Source organism: Chionomys nivalis, chromosome 5 (genome assembly GCF_950005125.1).
Source record: "Chionomys nivalis chromosome 5, mChiNiv1.1, whole genome shotgun sequence".
NCBI classification, from domain to species: domain Eukaryota; kingdom Metazoa; phylum Chordata; class Mammalia; order Rodentia; family Cricetidae; genus Chionomys; species Chionomys nivalis.
Genome location: NC_080090.1, coordinates 38,816,728 through 38,837,996, shown reverse-complemented (window position 1 = coordinate 38,837,996; position 21,269 = coordinate 38,816,728).

Here is a 21,269-nt window from a genome sequence, read left to right as displayed (position 1 = left end):
TACTTTTATTAGCCTGAGCAGAAAACAAATCTAGTCTTCAAACAATGGAAAGAGACTAGCACAAACTTGGATACATAAGTGTAGAAATGCCATCAAGAAATGCTTTCTACAAACAATTTTACCTGTTCTGTGGGTTAGAGTGTGTTTTCCCTTCCAACCATTGAAGGGCTTGTTTAGTGAGAAAATGTGTGTGGCAGAGAGGAGGCTATCTGTGTATGGGCTATACATCTTAAATTTCTACTTGTGAAGGCTTATGGGTTTATTTACATGGCTGCATGTTCAGCCTGTGAAAACAAATGACCACTATGAACATCTCTCTCCTACCTTATCTGAGATATATAATATATCTTGACTTTAATTTGAGTCTCAGGATATGTCACTTTAGAAAAGAAGTTCTGCTTTTTTTTCCATAGAAGATGGAAACCTGTGGATTCCTTCCCTGCTAGTGTGGTTTGATAGAACACCCTAAAGGTCTCCATGAACCCTAAAATATTTAACCCAGCAAACAGTAGAAAGGCATTTTAGAGAAAACAATGCCCAAATTCCCAAAAATAATTCTTTGAAAATGTTTGTTTTCATTTAAAGGAGCTTGTTTATAAGTGGTTAATTTTCACAGTCAATTTCTTTCTTAAAACATGTAGGGATATGCTATGAAAATGATTATGTTACATTGGTATGGATGTTGGCTTAATGATACAAATTTTAGGTCAAAGTATGTATACTTCTATTCTTGTGTAAGGTATTATGTTTATACAGCTTATTTAAAATGTAATGTATAATTTTAAATTATAGATTAATTGTCATTTCAAAGTCTCCTGAGAAAATTGGGAATGTGTTTTGGGGAAGAGAATAGAAGGGAAAAGTGAGGGGAGAAGAGGAAGGAGTAGAAAAACCTGCGGGAATGGAATGCTCAAAATGGGGGAAGAACAGAGATGGAGAGAAAGGAAAGAAATATTTTGATTGAGGACTCATTAAGGGGCTAATGAGAAACATGACATTAGGAAAATTCTTAGCAATCTATAAGGATGAGCCCAGCTAAGACTCTAAACAACAGTGGAGAGAATGTCTAAACTGGCCTTCCTGTGCAATCAGATTGATGGCTACCATAAATGTCATCATAGAACCTTCATGAAGCAACTTATAAAAGCATCCCACGAAGCACTGGGATGAGCTTCCAGAGAACAGTCCAGGAGAGTGCGAGAGAGAGGAGTGATGATATGAGCAGGGGCATCAAGACCATGATGGTGATACAGAAACAGCCTGAGCTGGTGAGAGCTCACTGACTCTGGACTGATAGCAGTGGAATCTTCATGAGACCAAGCTAAGCCACTATGTGGGGTATAGTTGTAAGGCTGGGGAAGTCTGTGGGGCCACTGGCAGTGAGACCAGTGTTTATTCCTAGTGCTTGATATGGCATCTTAGAGAACATTCTCCTTACTTAGCCTAGATATGGGGGAAGACCTTGACTCTGCCTTGAAGTGTTGCATCAGGCTTTGTTGGCTCCCCATGGGAGACCTTGCAGTTTCTGGGGAGTGCATGGGGGGTGGGGTGGAGGGAAGGGTGGAACAGGTGGAGGGGAGAGAGTGGGAGTGGGGATGGCTGTGTGGAATGAGAAAAGATTGTATTTAAAAAAAAAGAGTCATTTGTAATCATATTAGTTAAGTTTGATAGATATACAGATATATATATATATATATATATATATATATATATATATATATATATATATATATATCAGTTAGATAATCTTCAACACTTCCAAGACCTACTGACTATGGCATTTTAAAGGTTTAAAAACTTAGACTCTTCTCAACAGAGACATACCTGCTTCTGGCAGCACCAATTACTTCAGAGAGATCGATGGTATTGAAGAAACTAGCTATGGAATTTGCATTCAATGTGACAAGACTGTCCGTTTGGGCAAGAAACTGCTCTTGCTTGTACTCCTTGATGGTGTGCTGTATAAATGGGACCTGCAGACCTACAGAAAAATGACTGCTGAACTTACCAAAAGAAGTCAGGGTTCCTGCTTCATGAAGGAGTCTATCAGACATTCTACATGCTACAGTAGAAAATGACTGACAAACTGCCAATATAGGAGAAATACTACTTTAAATTTCCTACTTCATAGAAAAGCCTGCTACATACTATGGGCCTGTAGGCTGAAGATGGATGTCCCAACATTATAGAAGAGCTTTGCGTAACTGTCTAGGCAGTAAAATGTCTGTTAATTCTAGAGTTTGGAAGTTGTTTTCAATGCACTTCTTATTTACTTAGGTAATATGTCCTCCTGGAGTCTTTGATGGAGCTGACAGATAGTTATAGTTTTCATTAGTTATGATAAAAGATAAATTTGATATGGAACTTAGACTCGCAAAGATAAAATAGATGATAGAATATTTTCTTTAATTTTTCCAGATACAAATAAACTAAAAATTGTAACTGTAATTCTTGCTTGATACCTGTTTTGTTATAAGTGATTTTACTATGGTAGAGTTAAAAACGTTCCTTTTAATTTAGACAGAAAGAAAAGATGATGTGGTATTCCCCTCTGTATCCTATTAATATGCTTTATTACCGTTGGTTAATAAAAATGCCGCTTTGTTTTATGGCAGGACAGAATATAGCTAGGTAGGAAAATTAAACAAATGAAGGGAAAAAGAAGGCAGAGTCAGGCAGATGCTACATAGCTGTCCAAGAAACAAGATGTCAGGCAGCAAACCACGAGCCTCATATAAAATATAAAATAAAAGAAATATGTTAATTTAAGACGTAAGTGCTAACTAGAAATATGCCTGAGCCATTGGCTAAATAGTGTTGTAATTAATATAGTTTTGTGTGATTATTCAGGTCGGGTTGGTCAGTAAACAAAAGTACAGTCTCACTTTACATAAATCCTTGAGATTAATGATGAGAAGACCATTTTGCCTGAGTTGGGGGAGAAATTTCATCAGGAAATAATAAATCATAGGGAAATTTTTTTGTGGTGGGAAAAATGAATTCAACTTTCTTTGTATTGAAGTAATATTATTGAAGTAACATAAAAATGAATGAAGTAATAAAGAAATTGATAGTGAAAGTATAAAGGCCTAAGCAAAGTTCCCTGACCTCATAATGAACATTCTCACCCTATTTAAGTCTGCTGAGATGCACAGAGTTTGGTACTGTTCAAGGAATAGAATTTTTTATAATCTACCTCTTAATTGATTAGAATAAGGTGATTTTTTTCTTAGAATAAATAATAAAAAGGCAAAATAATTGCCTCTTCAAAAAGGTTATAATTGGAAACTGCAATTTTTCTCTAAGCCTCTAGGATTGCTCATATTGTGCATTAGTATGAACAGTGGAGAAATTATTCTAGGGATCAGGCGGATGATTCTCCTTATCAAGGTTAGATGGTAGATGCAAAATGATTCAGTGTAAAGCATAGGGAATGTACAACATGCATGTGTTTTCTTGCCCAATCACTTGATAATGAGTGATATGTGATAAATCGAGATCCAGTCTGTCTCTGGTCCAAGAGGGACAATGTTTTCATAGAATATTCCCAACTGTGTTACTATTGTCAGAATTAAAGGAAGAGTGGAATCCTCTGAAGAAAGAAGAGCCAGGTGTCAGACCTGCATCAGGACTTTCTGCAGTATTGAAGAAAACAGAACCTAAGCGCACCCCCCTCATTTGTAATACTTTCTTTTACCTTGAATATCATAAACTAAGATACCTGAAATGACTTCTAGTTTAGGTCTCCAGCAGATATATGTCAGGATAGGTGATACAAAACTTAAGATGACAGCATGCATTCTGATGTAATTTTATTTATCTGGATGATTCTTGGTATTTGACAAAATAGAAAAATGGAACCAGGCAGTGGTGGTGCACGCCTTTAATCTCAGTACTCAGGAGGCAGAGGCTGGTGGATCTCTGTGAGTTCGAGGCCAGCCTGGTCTACAAGAGTTAGTTCTTGGGACAGGCACCAAAGCTACAGAGAAACCTTGTCTCAAAACAAACAAACAAAAAAAAAATAGAATAATATTTTAAGCAAAATAAAAACTATATTTTTGCCAAAAGTATTCAGAGCATCCTGAGAGGAGGAATAGAGAATATCTACAAACTTCATCCCTTTGTGTTATCTCCCTTAGATTTATTTTCTAATAACTACTTCATAGTAAATTTTAGGAGATGCATTTTAATAGACAGCATTATATAGTTTATCCTGTCTTTAACTGCTAGCTGAGTTTGGCCAACAGGATCTGATGTGGAATTTACCTCTGTATGCTGTGAATAGCATTAGCTAATAAAGAAATTGTCTTGGGCCTTCATAGAGCAGAATAGAGGTAGGTGTGGAAAACTAAACTGAATGCTGGGAGAACAAAGGCAGAGTCAAGAGAGGAGCCACGTAGCTCTGTTGGAGGCAGAGGGTTCCCAAACTAGCCTTGTCCTGTAGTCACTCTGATAAATATCTTTAATATCACCATAGAACCTTCATTTAGCAACTGATAGAAACAGAGGCAGAAACCTGCATCAGAGAACTGGATTGAGCTTCCATAGTCCAGTTGTAGATTGGGAGGAATGAGAATATGAGCAAAGAGGTCAATACTATGATGGGTACACCCAGTGAAATAGTCTACCTGAGCTAATGGGAGCTCACTAACACCGGATGGACTGGAAAATAACAAGCATAGGACCAAACTAGTCCCTCTGAATGTGGTTGACAGTTGCATGGCTGGGGCAGTCTGAGCAGCTACCAAGATTTATCCCTACTGTTTGTACTGGCTTTTAGGAAACCTATTCTCTTTGGAGGGATACATTGCTCAGCCTACATATTGTAAGGAGGGCCTTGGACCTTCCCCAAAGCAATGTGTCTTACCCTCTCTGAGGAGTGGATGGGAGTGAGGTAGGGGGTAAGTGGAAGAAATGGGAGGAAAGAAGGGAGTAGGAACTTAGATTGGTATGTATAATGAAAAAGATAGCTTTTCTTTTTTAAAAAATTAAAACTACAAAAAAATAATTTTTAGTACTTCTTACATAATTAATGTTCTGTTCACATCTAACCCCTAAAATAATCTTATGTCTGTTATTTAAATAACCATTCTCTTATAAAGAGCCAATTCTGAACTACATGTAAAAATCAAGGCTTCTTACTACCCTGTTTTATTATACTAGAAGTATACATACTTTATTTTTTTTAAAAAAAAAAAACAAAGTGGATTTGTGAATTTATATGGTTTCAATGCTCATGTGGATTTTATGGGTGAAGGAAGGTTTGATGTAGTAGGTATATGCTATTTGCATTTGTAGAAATTCACAAAAAACTTTATTGATATAAGTAATTGATATATGTCAATTGAAAATAAAAGAAATTGCAATCCTAATGACTTCTCTCCTATAATTCTTGAAAGAGTCATGAATGACTCTGGCCGCATTTCTTTTGAACATGTGTTCAAAAGACTTACTGATTTCTCTTGTTGTATAATGAGGGTAGAATGTTTGGGGTCTTTCTTGTTTGGGAAATTAACATCAGAATATACTGAAAATATAACTTAAATCATTTTAAAATGTTTCGCAGCTGTTGTACTTTGCCCTTTGTGACAATTTCTCATCAGTGAAATGTATCAGATGTCGTTTTTAATCATCTGTGGCAGTTGACATTCTGATTAGTAATGGGATCCAATTATTATTACATGAAGGGTTAAGAATACTAGTAGATTTTACACAGAAGAAAAAGCGAGAATATCATAGCTTATCTTTTCACTAAGATACAGAGGGTTCTGAAGACTGTGTTCGGTTGACACTATCTATTAACCTTTTTTTGAACCTTTGCGTTCTAACTATTCTGATATCTAGGAAAAAATCACTAGAAAACTGAGAAAACAGCACAACTTTAGCTTTGGATGGATAGGAAAAATGAAAGAACAAATTTTAAAAGTATTAATGCCAAAAATAATTCATTGTTTACAAAAAGCAAACAAACTGGAAAAGATATTGATTTGATAGCACAGCAATATCATTATTTTCTTAATAAAGATCATTTGTCTTTAATTTTTCTCATTTTTATTCTTGAATTGTTTCTTTAGTAACAACAAATATAACCTGTTTTCAAAATAAAATTACCTTACGAACTTTTTTGTTTTACAGTTTTTATTGTTATTACTATTGTAATGTGCAGCATTCTAAAAATTTGACCTAATTTAGATATAACTGTGTCACAAACAGATTACAGTCTAATTGGAAAGTACAATGCCCCTAAGACCACCCATTAAACACACAAGATCTAATGTGGAAAAGACAAGGAATAATGAAGTAGACACAGCATTAGGAAGGTGTCTCCTGTAAAGCCAAGGGTAGACCCCTCTTGAAATATGAGACAGTCTTTCAGGCAGAAGTAGCAAGTTCAGGGCTATGAGAATCAGCAGTGGTATAAGTGCTAAGAATGGCAAGCCTTCAATAGGGGCTCAATTTAAAAAAAATAAATAAAAATAAAAACACCTATGCAATAAATTCTGGAAAATACAGTGAGAGCATCTAAAATACAGGAAGCAATCCTGCAAAGAGAGGAAGAGTACAAAAATCTACCATATGCTTGGATCTATATTTATAGCTTTACAGGCAAAAATAACCAAAGAAATAACCATGTTAGTTCAGGATTTAGGATTTAGAAATTCCTTTTGGCAGTTATCTGAAGTTTGTTTTGGATTGATGTGATGTTGGCAAATATTACACTTTTTGGCAAAAAAAATGTAAGGAAATATATTTAGAGGAATGATTATGATTCTATGAAAAACACAATAATCACATTGATCAAAATGGAAAAATATTTTTTCTTTAAAAATTGTCAAGTCCTTTGTTTTTCAGTGTAGAAAAAAAAAAGTATTCTCACGTTATAGGGTCAGTTCTGTCTCTCTTACTGTTTACCTTACCCCAACAGCCTTTCTCTGAACCTTCTTTGTTTTGTGACATCAACTGTAGTATTCATTGTAGTGTCAGTTTTAACTAACTAGAAGAGTCCAAGGAAGCAAAATACAATCCCGGCCTAGACTTTCCTACATGGTCATATAGATTTCAGAAATCAGATTTTTATAACATGGTCACCAGAAGTTACAAAGGGGGGTATGCTATACAGGTTTTAATCAGACCACTATAGTGAATATCTAATGAATATGAAGAATTCAAGAGACTTAAAGGAAAACAAGTCCAGGTCATGGGAGAGGAGACACTGTAGTGGCATTTCATTTGTATTATAATAAATAAAGCTTGGCTAAAGACCAGAGAGTAAAACAGCCCCACTGGTCAGCCTTACAGATCAGGCAACAACGACACACACCTTTAATCCCAGTAGTCATACTAGTTTGCCATAGAAACCAGGCATTAGTACTGCATGCCTTTAATCCCAGGCATTGAGAGGATTATAAAAGGGGAGGAAACAGCTATCAGGCACAGTCATATTCTGAGTTTCTTGGAGGCAGGATTGTCATTTTAGACTGAGGTAGAGGTAACAGCCAGTGGCTGTTTTGCTTTTCTGACCTTCAGGTTGAATCCCATTTCTCTCTCTGAGTTTTTGTTAATCAAGAGACAATGCATTTGAGATAATTTTAAAGAAATGACTTACCAAGGCCAGGTAAGTTGAATGCCAACCACGAGTTTGAGCAATGAATAAAAAGTTGTCTAGAATTTATATTTCCTGGTTGTATGGTAAGAAGACCTGCTAAATTGTGCTGATTGTTGAATATAGAGTAAAATGAACATAGTCTTGTCTTACACATTTTTATAGAAATAAAGTGACATATAGTTGCCATGAATTTACCAGACAAAATACACATGGAAAATAATATGAACTCAAAATGAGGAAGAGAGTGAGTCGGCATAGTGTTCACTCAAGGTAGATGTCTGAGCAAAGTTTTTACTGAACAAGCTTGAAACAACAGACTATGTCATGAGACCTCATTTTCATCCCTCTGTGTTCTTAGGCAACATTTCTTCACTTGCAGATACACTGCATCCAGGTGTTTCTATGCCATGTTTCCACTCAAAGAGAATGCTAACAGTATCACAGATTGTTTTAAGCCATGGTTTCCTCATCTTGCAGTTATCACCTGCCAACAATTTTATGTCTTGTTGCGGGAGCTCCTTCCGCTTCTTCAGCCAATAGCCGCTGAGATACCAGCCCATTGGGGCATGGTCTCTCTCCCTATAAAAAAGTGCCCACTTCCCTCTCCTCTCTCTTTTGCTTCCAGCTCCACTTCCAGCAACTAGACTCCTTCCTGATTGCCCTGGTGTGAGATTGTGATTTATGCCTTCATCAATGTCTTATTTTAAATGCAAACCCAGTATTATAAATGTTACTTTGTTAATGGATGTATTAAATTTTAAATAAAATTCCTGTCAGTCACAGTTAATTTTTTCACCTGACTTGCAAATTTATTTACTTGGATGCCAATCAATTTCCTTTATATCTAATGTTATAAACATGATATTTTAATTCTGTGTTTGTAGCAAGCGGTTCTTTGGTCTTTATGGAATAAATATAAAATATGTCCTGGCTCTTTTATACTAGATAGAAATTATATGCTGAAAGATTATTTTAGAGTCCATATGCACCGGAGAAACCACAATTATGCTCATGAGTTCATATTTCTTTATTTGCATCCATTTTTGGAGTGACAAGTACAAGAACACATGATCTCCCTTTTGACTAAAGCCAATGTTCCATCCAAAACACAAATGAGATTGGACCTTGATCGTTTCATTATATAGTCCTCTACACTGCGGTGGTGATGTAGAAATGGCTTCAGATCTTTTCTGTGAGTTTTGTATGGCATGAAATAATTTTTACTTTACCACCATAGAAGCTGAAGAAAAGATTTTTAAAATTTTCTCTAGAATCTATATTTTCACATACATTATATTTTGATTTTCTGTGGCTAAAAATATAAGTATAGAGAAGATATGAAAGGGTAGTTCACAGCCCGGTAATGCAAAATTAAACTGATGTTAGAAGCCCTGATTAAATCACAAGTCTTGAACAATTATCCCAGTGAGCAGAAATTGCAGAGAAGATGGAAAACCTCTCTGTAGTGAGCATGATTTTTTTCTGGTCAACTGACAAGACCTTTTCAAGTCCTTATCAGGAAAGCAATCTGTTAGATTGCCTTGAGTCTATGGTCATCGGACTTCATCATGCATTGCAGTTTTACTGCTCAAAGGCTCCTTCAGATATGAAATGCTGTGGTTCACACACAGGTTCTCCTCTAACCAGTCTGATATGCAGCCAGAAGAGGTATGGCTAAGGGTTTCCTTGATAAGGCTGGTGTTCCTGGTAAGACCCATGAACACTTCTGCTTTATCGCAAGTCATGGGTAAAATGGACTAGGCTGGTATGTTCTGTTTCTGTGAACATAAATCTAGGGTAATATACCATTCTTGATGCAGCATCAACCTTCCTATTACATTTTATAATGAAAAATCTTCCCCTGATGTATTTTCAGAAATAGAACCTCTAGATGTTTCTTTTAAGCTTGGAAAATGTGATTGAAAGAAATTTTTAAAATTCAGATAAAACTTATTCTAAATACTATATGGAATTAGAAAAAAAACTACCCACCATTTTAGTTTTTAAATAGGTACATAACAGAGCCAGGCATATTTAGTAATATATAATGTGATTAGCATCTATGAACCATGAGTTAAAAACTGAAAAAATATCTTAAGCCTGATTAAAATAGAGTCTAATTTTTAGAAAAAAATCTTTGAATTATTGGATAAGCTTAAGTTACTCTTTTTTATTATTCATTGTTTCTTGTTACAAAATTGCGGTAATTGAAAGAAAATGTCTCTTTTATAATTCTTATTATGATATGGTTCACCCCTTGCTATGAAAATGTGTTCATAATGGAATCAGGACATTGTGAGGCTGAACTGTCACATGCCTTGTGGCTACCAATATTACTTTGAGTACTGGATTAATAATTCTTGAAGTATATCTAGACTTTAAAGAAAATCAGATGTAGTAACTATTCTAACTTTCTCTAGTTCTTTAAAGATGCATTTAACATACGTAGTCAGACTATTGATTACAATCCCACCCTTATATAATTTAATGTATATTGGCTTATTTCAATATAATTTAAATCAAACTAGAAGAAGACAGAGAGTGTCAGTGTTAATGTTACCATTGATTACACACTTGTGCATACTTAATTATGAAAGAAGTCTCTGAGTAAGTTAGTGTACACAGATATCCTTGAAAATAACAGTAAAAAAGAACAAATTCCCTGTCAAGAACGGAGGGACCATTCTTGGGAGCTTCTAGTATTGAAATTTGTTTCTGTTATTAAACACAGCAATAACAGGAAAGATGGCCATTGCTCATCCATACAAAATATTAAATTAGCACCTAATGTTAGTCTACCATTTACCTGAGCTCTGGATTTTAAACAACAAAATCTTCAAGGTAAGGTTTTTTTCAGTCGTGTGCTTTCATGAGTTACCTGAAGGTGGTGAAAGAGGACGCGTGGGACAAGATGGAAACAGTGCAAATGCTGCCTGTAACAAAACGGGACAGTAAAGCTGAAGAGAGGAACCTCATAAAGAATTCTATGACTATGCAGGTCCAAAGACCTGAACCACAAAACAGGCGACTGCCAAGTCTGGAGAAGCCGACCTCACGCAAACATATCCAGCAAGACTGAAGCTCAGTAAAAAGCACAAAACACTTGGGGCCTGGAGCTGAGCATCATAGACCCCAGATCACACAAGGTATGGTGGGCTACAGCAAAAGGGTTGGGTTTTATTATAAATTGAAAGTGCACTACAATTTTCCTTTACACAAAAATATATGCTGATTTTAGTTGCTAAATAGTAATTCTGATCACCACAGAAGTTATTTGAGCAAAATCACGCAACCAGATTATAAAAAATGGCTGTCGTACAACTTGTCTGGCATAATTAAAATAATATAATGGAAAAATTAAAATATGCAAATTAAATCTTTTAAAATGCAGCAGTGGTAACTGACTTTGATAAGTCAAAATTCAATGTAGATAATATTCTAGCAATTATCATTAGACTAATATCAATTATGCTCATGACTTTTCACAGGTATCTTATTTTACTTTGGGAGCAGAGACTAATTGCAGCTTGTGAAAGGAAGATTCTGACTTTGTGTAAATAAATTTTTATTATAATTTATTTTTGTATAAGCAATATCAATGCTAGGGAATGCAATTATACCCATGCTGACATAACTTTTTATGTTTTCACAATTGATTACAGACATCTTTCATTGTAAGTACAATGAACTCTGAAAGTACAAAAAAAACGCAAGCAACATTTTTCCAATTAATTATTAAAAAGCTCACTAACTGTTTAATGATCAATAAACTAATCTCAGCTTAAACCTATCTGTAACATTTAATGATCCTTAGCCGTATTTAAAAAAACTCCAAAATGTTATAAAAAATATCTATTATTAAGTTGATTTAGACCTTGTCTAGTCTAAACTCACCAATGAAAAATGATCTTGAGACATGGTGTTCTCCCTGTGTGTCTAAGAACCAGGGAAAAAAATGCTTTCCTAAACAGGAATGAGTTACGGGATCTAATTCGAGCACTGGCAATGATTCATTGGGTAACTTTGGGACAGTTACTTCAACACTCTTGTTGTTTCCTACCTGCCAATGGGGATATTAACTATTTGCCATGGCCCTCTCCTAAGCTTAGCTTAGGGCAAAGTAGTTGCCTACTATGAATTTTAAAATATAATTGCAAACACCATGATAAGCTATATTGTGTGTCATAAATACATAAAATATGCTGGTATTCCAGTTATATCAGATAACTAAAAATATTTAGATTCTAGTTTCAGTAACTAGGTAATGAGAATATGGCAAGATGAACAAAACAATGTTAAACTCCAGGACATCATTTCATACCAATGAGATAAATTCACAAGAAAAGTAAACGTATCATATAGCATGTGATACAAAGACTGGACATTAGAAAGTTAGAATCATAAAGGGCTGCATACACATGCTGTTTCAGCATTTTCAACCAATAATGATCCAATAACATCACTGGGTACATTGTTCTTTCACTATGCATTTACTAGCTATGCTTTATTGAATGTTTTTCATGTGATGAATACAATTTCAGAATAAGCTATTAATGTTTTAGTAAGAATTATGTTATTTTGACAGATTAACAATTTAAAAGGAAGAGTCATGTATTTTAGTACACAGGTTTGGAGATTTCAATTTATATTCTTTGTCTATGTTGCATTGGGTTAAATGCTCTAACGAAACTAATGAAGTAGTGTTGAAATTTATGGTTGATGTTGCTTTCACAGTGAGAAGTTTTGGGAAAGTTCCTTCCTGAATACTATTCTGTGTATAAGAAGTCAAGATATAATATGTGTATAATATGTGAGCTAGTATATTCCAGAAAGTGCAAAGTGTTGGAAATGGGAAAGAACTTAGATTATTTGAGAATTGCAAATCTTTATAACATTTGACCAGGGTGAAATTTTATCAAAGTGTAATGGAAAAAAAAATATTGTGTATTTTGGGGAAGGGAGTATCAGAATCTGATTCACTTCCTTAAAAGAAATATCACTATGAGTTGTCTCAGAGCAGAGCTCAGTTGATTTTAATAAAGCAGAGGCCTGTTAAAGCAAGCAAACAAGGGACCCTGGAATTTATTGTAGAAATCACTTGGGTTGCAAAGCATTCAGTTTGTCACATATATTTGAAACATTTCTTGAAACTGAAAGTAGTAGGGTTTATTATATATAGGTACCTTGAAGAATGAGTTCTCTAAGTAGAATATAATATGTGAATCTAATATAATATAACATGGCACAGTGTTCTGAGCATCTAGATGGAATGACTGCCATACAGAGTCAGCTTAGGACTAAGAATGCCAACCAAGAATTTCGCCATGCTATGAAGGAATAAGCAGGTATGTATGATGGTTAATAATAATAATGAGTTGATTAGATCTAGAATCATATACAAGACAAGCCTAAGTGCATGAATGAGGGGAATTATCTTAAGTAGAGTAGCCTCAGGCCATTTCTATAAGGATTTTCTGGATTAGATTAATAGATGTAATAAATCTTACCTAGAAGGGATGGCACCATTCTTTGGATTTGGGTCCTGGCCGATGTAAGAAGGAAAAAGCTAGCCTAGCATGAGAATTTATCATTCTTTATTTCCTGACTGTGAATGTGAGTCTGTGTCCAGTTCCTACTGTGTTGGCTTCCCTGCCGTGAAGGACTGTACCCAGAATTGTGAGCCAAATAAACCTTTCCTGCTTAAATTGCATTTTTAAAGTATTTTGTCAGAGCAAAGGTCTAAGTAACCAAGACAGTATGATTGCTAGGTCTAATTCATTTGTGGAGCTGCTCATGAAACATCGGTGGCCTGTGGTCCTGTGTCTTATGTTGAGTCTCATGTCTCTGAAGGATATCAGGGCTGTGAGGTAGGAAGATGAGCTTGATATGAATTAAAGAGAGGAGAGGGGAAACAAGAATCTTGTGTTTTTCAGTTCCTAGTCCTAAGGTAGTTCATATGCTGATGGCAACTGCTAAATTGGGTTGTTTGCATTGACAAGATAGGATAAGTGAGGACAACAATTATTGCTAGGTTATAAGAACCAGCCCATCATGTCAAACATGCTCTAGCACATCAGATTCTTTCACCTAAGATATTGCAAAAGTCTTATAATTTATCACTCTGCTTCTTTCTCTCTTTACCTCAGATGAAATTCTGCACAGCAAAGTGATGAGTGAGACATTTATTTAAATCATATGTTCTTCTGTTTTCTGAATTTCTTCTCTTTTCACTAGAATCAAATACAAACCCTTAAAAGAGCTTATTAGCCTTGACAGGGCTCATTTTGCTAGCCAGTGCTCCCTCATTCTTAAATCAATACCCCCCTCTCTCTTACACACACACACACACACACACACACACACACCTTCCTTAGTCTTCTGGTAAAAGCATGAACGTAATTACTATCCCTCACCCTGACTTTGTGTATGTTCTTTTCTTTGTTCATTACTTTCCAGATCATTCCACAGCTCTATCAGAATTGTGATAGATATCAGTTTTGTTGTGATTTTGTTTTGGTTTTGAGATAGGGTTTCTCTATTACATATTTCTGGCTGCCGACTGTCCTGGAACTCTCTATGTAAAACAGGCTGACCTCTAACATACCTGCCTCTATCTTCCCAGAGCTGGGATTAAGGATGTGTAACACTACACCTAACAGATATCAGATTTTTTTTTTTGACCTGCTGTTAATTATCTTTTTTTTAATTAAAATTTCCAACTGCTCCCCGTTTCCCATTTCCCTCCCCCTCCTCCCACACATTGCCCCCTCCCCCCACTCCCCTCCCCCATCCCCACTCCTCTTCTCCTCCCCCCAGTCCATTCCCCCTCCCTCTTGATACTGAAGAGCAGTCCAAATTCCCTGCCCTACAGGAAGACCAAGGTCCTCCCACTTCCATCCAGGCCCAGGAAGGTGAGCATCCAAACAGGCTAAGCTCCCACAAAGCCAGTTCATGTATTAGGATCGAAACCTAGTGCCATTGTCCTTGGCTTCTCATCAGCCTTCATTGTCCGCCATGTTCAGAGAGTCCAGTTTCAACCCATGCTTATTCAGTCCCAGTCCAGCTGGCCTTGGAGAGCTCCCAATAGATCAGTTCCACTGTCACAGTGAGTGGGTGCACGCCTCGTGGTCCTGATTTCCTTGCTCATGTTCTCCCTCCTTCTGCTCCTCATTTGGACCTTAAGAGCTCAGACCGTTGCTCCAAATTGGGTCTCTGTCTCTCTCTCGATCTATCGCCAGATGAAAGTTCCTGTGCCATTCTCCTTGGCCTCTCGTCAGCTCTCATTGTCCGCCACATTCAGAGAGTCCGGTTTTATCCCATGTTTTTTCAGTAGCAGTCCAGCTGGCCTTGGTGAGCTCCCAATAGATCGGCCCCACTGTCTCAGTGGTTGGGTGCACCCCTCATGGTCCTGACTTCCTTGTTCATGTTCTCTCTCTTTTTGCTCCTCATTATAACCTTGGGAGCTCAGTCCGGTGCTCCAGTGTGGGTCTCTGGCTCTATCTCCATCCATCTCTAGATGAAGGTTCTATGGCGATATGCAAGATATTCATCAGTATGATTATAGGATAGGTTCATTTCAGGTTCCCTATCCTCAGGTGCCCCAATGAACTAACTGGGGACATTGCCCTGGGCATCTGCAGATTTTTTATATACATTTCAGGATAATCTTATTTAAGTTTAAAATGCTGTTATTATCATTTACCACTCTGTCTACATATTCTTGCCTTATGGACACTTATTACTTGAAAATTAAATTTGGGCCGGGTAGTGGCAGTGCACACCTTTAATCCCAGCACTCAGGAGACAGAGGCAGACAAATCTCTGTGTGTTTGAGGCCAGCCTGGTCTACAAGAGCTAATTCCAGGACAAGCACCAAAGCTACAGATAAAACCTGTCTCCACAAAAAAAACCAAGAAGAAGGAGAAGGAGAAGGAGAAGGAAGGAGAAGGAGAAGGAGAAGAAGAAGGAGGAGGAGGAGGAGGAGGAGGAGGAGGAGGAGGAGGAGGAAGAAGAAGAAGAAGAAGAAGAAGAAGAAGAAGAAGAAGAAGAAGAAGAAGAAGAAGAAGTTGTTCACTGGTCTGATTGAATTTAGTGTGGAGTCTATATTTCCCCGACTTTTCTCAAATGTGTAATTTTATTCTGCTTCAGCCTTCTGAGTAGCTAGCACCCTCCAAGTGCCTTTTATGATTGGCCAGCATAGTTGAGCAGTTTTCTTCAGCTTGTCAAAGGGACAAAGAAACTTACAAAGTGCAAGACTGGACTTTCTAGAAAGTCGGGAGGGATATGGAAATAGCAGCAGAGAAAGACTAGAAATATGAAGTTACAGAAATGGGTACTCTCTAACTTGAATTATATTCTGAAAATGTGAATGAAAATCCTGACATAAAATGTTGGTCTTAGAGAATGAATAAGAGAATGAAAAGGAGACTGGGATATTTTAAACTGGATTCTGCCTTGATTACAATGAATAGTTTTATTGGTTGCCTTGAGGACTATGATGTGGAGTAGCAGACAGAACTAAAGGTACAGAAGTCAGAATTGGAATATAAAGTCTCCTCTTCAAAGGTTTACATGTTTGAAGACTTGGTTCCCAGGCAGGAGATGCTATAAAAACTTTTTAAGATGAGTCTTAGCTGACAGATGCAGGATCATGAAAGGGATAATGCTTCGGGGATGTAGTGAAGACTTGGTCCAGACATTTCTGCTAACTGATCTTCAGTGGATCCATCATAATCCACCATCAGACATGGAACCTCACCTCAGCTACCTTGTCTCCTTACAACAAAACCATGAGAAAAATTAAATAATGCATCTTCTAAGTTGCTTCGGTCAGATATTTTGTTTCTGCAATGACAAAAATAACTAATATGAGATCTCAGAATCCAGGAGGTTGTATTAAATACATGTCCCAGTAAAAAAGTTGTAGTATATATCATAGAAAAAGATATTGATAACAGGAGGTGGTGTTGTTTATGAGCAAGTATATCAGGTCTAATTGAGATCGGAAAGAAATCAGAAAGCTATGAAGCAGATAGAAAGCAGCAGTAAAGTTCCCGAAAGATTATAAAAAGAAAGGTATGTTCATAGAAGAGTTTGAGAACCCAGGAAGGTTTTATTAATAAACAGATTCATCTCCAGCAAGTACTTTAAGAAAGAGAGTGAGCAGAGCAGGATCATATTGGGAGAGCAGAAATGACAAGCTGCAGCGGCAAGTTTCACCCTGAAGAATTGTGCTCGTCCCAATGTCAGAGTGATCCAGATATATAATACATAATGGGCTTCATGAGAAGGGAATGACCAGTTATATCTATAGCTTATTAGTGGCTCTGAACTTCTTAGGCGGTTTAAAGTGTCAGAAAAGGCTCTGAACCTGCTATTCTTGACTTGATAAATGTCATATTGTCAAAATGTCTTCTAAACATTTATGCCTATAACCACAGACCTGCACAGTTTGCAACCTTGATCAGAGAAACTACATTTTTTGGGGGGTGAGCAATAGTCAGTCTAAGGTTTAAATTGGGCAAAGTGCTGAGAATAAAAGACTGGATGCTTAGCCAAAACTAGAACATCTTAATCAACACTCTGAACTCCAAGGCGTGGGGAACATCATTTAACTGGAGGCAGGAAGCATGCAAGAGCTGGAAAATAGTAAGAAATGTTATGAAATGCTATCTTCTGGATATGACAATTCTAGTCCATTCATATAAACTCAAAACACATTTGTTTACCTGCCCAAGAGCTGCACAAGATCAAGCCAGTCAAAATTCTGGCACTTATGGGAAAGGTGCTGTCCAAATTGCACACCCTCGTTAAGAGCTTTGGCACTTAATAGCTGTTGGAAGAAGGAAAATCGTTCTTTTTTGAGGATATTCCATGCATAGAGGAAGTTGTGTCGGGGAAGATGCAAGGCAAGATAGAGGAGAAAAATATGGGAAGGATATTATCATATTTTATAGTATATATGTTTAAATTCTTTAAAATAAGGTAAAATTAGAATTTAAAAGACCTGTTGGGATAAAATGTCTTTCTGGAAAAAAACAAAAAACAAACAAAACCCAAAACAGGCAGTGGTAGGAAACTGAGAGATCCACATAGGCTTCACTTTCAATTCACCATCAGAGTTTGTACTTGACACCTTTATATTAGAAGCAATATACATTTTTATCAACTATGTAAAAAAAGCAAATGAAATAGAAAAAAAGCAAAGAGTAGAGTGAGAGAGAAAACACAACACTGAAACAAACAATGAGACATTAACCAGCTTCCGTGATCTGCAAAACTTCACAATGTTTTCGACAGTGGTGACTCAGCATCTGTGATGAAAGCCTCCTTCTGACTTCTGTCTGCTTCATCTTCTCTTAGCCAGGAGATACTCTGAATCTCCTAACACAGCTGGCGTGCAAATGGTTAAGCATCAGCTGGCAAGTGAAAGCTATCCCCAGGGTCCCTCAGAAGAACACTGAAATTATCTTGGAAGATTTACAGGTATTCTTTGCAAGGAGCTTGATTAAGTAACAGTCATCCAGCGGAGAACCACACACCACCCACTTTGTTCTCCCTGCAAAAGGGGACAAAGGGCTGTTGCTAGTTTGCAATTAACCACTTTGAGGTGCTTCTACTGCAGCCTTTTTCATCATCTTTGTATTATAGATGTGTTGTAGACAAGGAGTACCTCTGAATTAAGGGTGTTTGAGTAGAGAAAAGAGCATAAACACTTGCACACCAAGGGACCAGGAACAAATTAAAGTAAATCAGCAGCAAACTGCATGAGGCTGTTTCGGGGTATTAAAACACAACTTGGCTCAAATCAGATCAACTAAATTTCCTTTACACTAGTACAGCTTATGTTAGCTATGCCTTTGATTCTAACTAATATTAAGCAATTCTGTACAGTGCTGCAAAATGTCTGATGAGTCCATAGTGCAAGGGGATGGATAAACACCACTGACAGCCATCTAAAGGAGCTTTGTAAACTCAGAGGGAATAAAAAATGCAAAGGACAAGATTAGAAATTATCTACCCAAGTAAGGCTAGGGAAAAACAAATGGGAATTCAGGGTAAAAATTTATCATATTGCTGAAAATCAGGTTGGATAAATGAATGAAGTAAAGAAAGAAGGTACTTACTATCTTGATAAATTGCTTTTATGATTCAGTCACACAGTCAACAGATACTGAATATAAATGACATTTAAGATCTATTCTGTTGTAGGAGGTCACTTGTTTGTTCTAGTTGTCATCCCTGAAATAACCACAGAGGAACTGTATTAATTAAATCACTGCTTGGCTTATTAGCTCTAGCTTCTTATTGGCTAACTCTTACATAATAATTTAACTCATCTCTATTAATCTGTGTATCTCCTTGAGGCTGTGGCTTACTGTGTAAAATTCCAGCATCTATCTCCAGTGTTTATCTATCTCCAGTGGGGCTACATGGATTCTCTTGACCCTGCCTTCTTTCTCCCAGCATTCAGTTTAGTTTTGTCCATCTAGCTCTGTTCTGAACTGCTCTGCTATACACTAACAGCAGTTTCTTTATTAACCAATGGTATTCATAGCGTAGAGGGAAATCCCACATCACCTCCCCTTTTCTAAGTGAGAAGGGTTTAATTTTAACATAGTAAAATTAAATATAACAAAACAGTTATAAAGCAAGAATTACAGTTACAATATTTATCTCCTTTATCTTCATCATAACTAAGGAAAACTATAGCTATATATTCTTCAACTCCATCAAAGACTTCAGAAAAAATGTAATATTACCTGAGTAAACAAAGTACACTGTAACCAACTTGCAAAACTTTAGAATGGGAAGGCCTTCTGTCTATGTATTGGTTAATAGAATAAAGAAGCTGATTTGGTCCATAGTAAGTCAGAACTTAGCTAGGTGGGGAAAACTAAATTAATGCTGGGAGAAAGATGGTGGAATCAGTGAGAAGTCATGTAGCCCACTGGAAATAGATACCAGAACTTTACCCAGTAAGCCACAGCTATGTGGTGATACACAGATTAATAAAGATGGGTTAATTTAAGATATGAATTAGCCAGAAATACACTTAAAGTATTGGCCAAACAGTATTGCAGATAATATGGTTTCTGTGTGATTATTTAGGGTCTAAGCAGCCGGGAACAAACAAGTAGGTGCCTACAACACTCTTCTATCTACTTTGCTGCTATAAAGAACAAAAAAGATGAAGAAGTGTCATATGGTGCTTTCAACTGTGATGATTGAAAATAAATATATTAATATATGGCATATGTATTATAAAGTTTGATATAAATATGTTTATTGAACATAAAATACTAGATATTTATATACACAGTACTTCATATTTTGTTGTAGGCAGAGACTGTATTTTCATTTCCGGTCACCCAGCCTGGAAATAACCACACAGAAATTATCTTGTTTGCAGTACTGTTTGGCAAGTAGCTTAAATATATTTCTAGCTAGTTCTTACATCTTAAATTAATCCATGTTCATTAATTTGTGTATCACCACATGGTTGTGGCCTATCAGTAAAGTACTATCCTGTGTCCAGCAGCATCTGTCTCCTGCTGCAGCCACATGACTTCTCACTGACTCTGCCTACTCTCTCCTCTTCTATCTACTTGGAAATCCTGCCTTGCACTTTTCTTTGCTATAGTAGTCCCAAAGCAGATTCTTTATTAACCAATGGTGTTCACAGCATACAGAGGGGAATCCCACATCATGTAATATAATATAGGCAAAGAACAGTAGTGAGAAACTCACTACAAAAGATGTGTTCCATTGTGACCAGAATTGAGGCATTCATTGCTAAATGAAGTTTCCCTTATTGATGCTGAATCTTACAAAGGCAGGGAATAATCTAAATATTACATCTTACAATGTCCTAACTTGGAAGTGAGGACAAAAGTATATATTAAAATGTCTATGGAGAGTTTTGAACACGGTGATAAAAGTGTTTATTGAGTTCTATTTATGGTCCTAAGTAGTGACAAGATTTTAGATTTGATCAGCTTTCATGTTTTTGTAAAATCTTTGATGAAATATTCTGTTTTCTTATAATTACAAGAATAGTTATGAAAGTCTATATGCTATTTCCTCACCAACCAAAATGTTAATGGTAATTAAAAGCAATTCTGATATTTTTAATGACAAAATAATCAGGTAACTAATATGAAATGAATATTTCTAGAATAACAAGAAGATTTTTGACATTAGAGTTAAAAGATAACAAAGCAAGAATCCAGTTTACACACAATGTGGTGAAATGGCAGAGCTCAAGGGCTGAAACCTACTTGAAGAATGAAGCCTTTTCATGAAGAGAATCAAGACCAGAATGAAGATTAGGCTTTGAGCCCATTGATTACAGTGGTTGCTAAATGTATGGTATCTTTAAAATTTTTCAAAGTACATATCTAGTCTCAACATGTACATTGACAGATAAAAACAAGTTTGGTGTTCACGAACAAAAAATAAGTACTATAGAAAGTTTAAGTTTGAGGCTTTCATTGCCCAATAATTACAAGAACAAGGAAAGATCAAGGGAGGCTATGATGAAACACTTACATTGCACTGTTATTAGGCCCCCAAACCAGGAACTAGACAGGTCACAAGCTCTAAGGGAGATTCTATTCCTATATCTCTTCTTTTTTTGCTCCCCCCCCCCGCCATTTTTTGA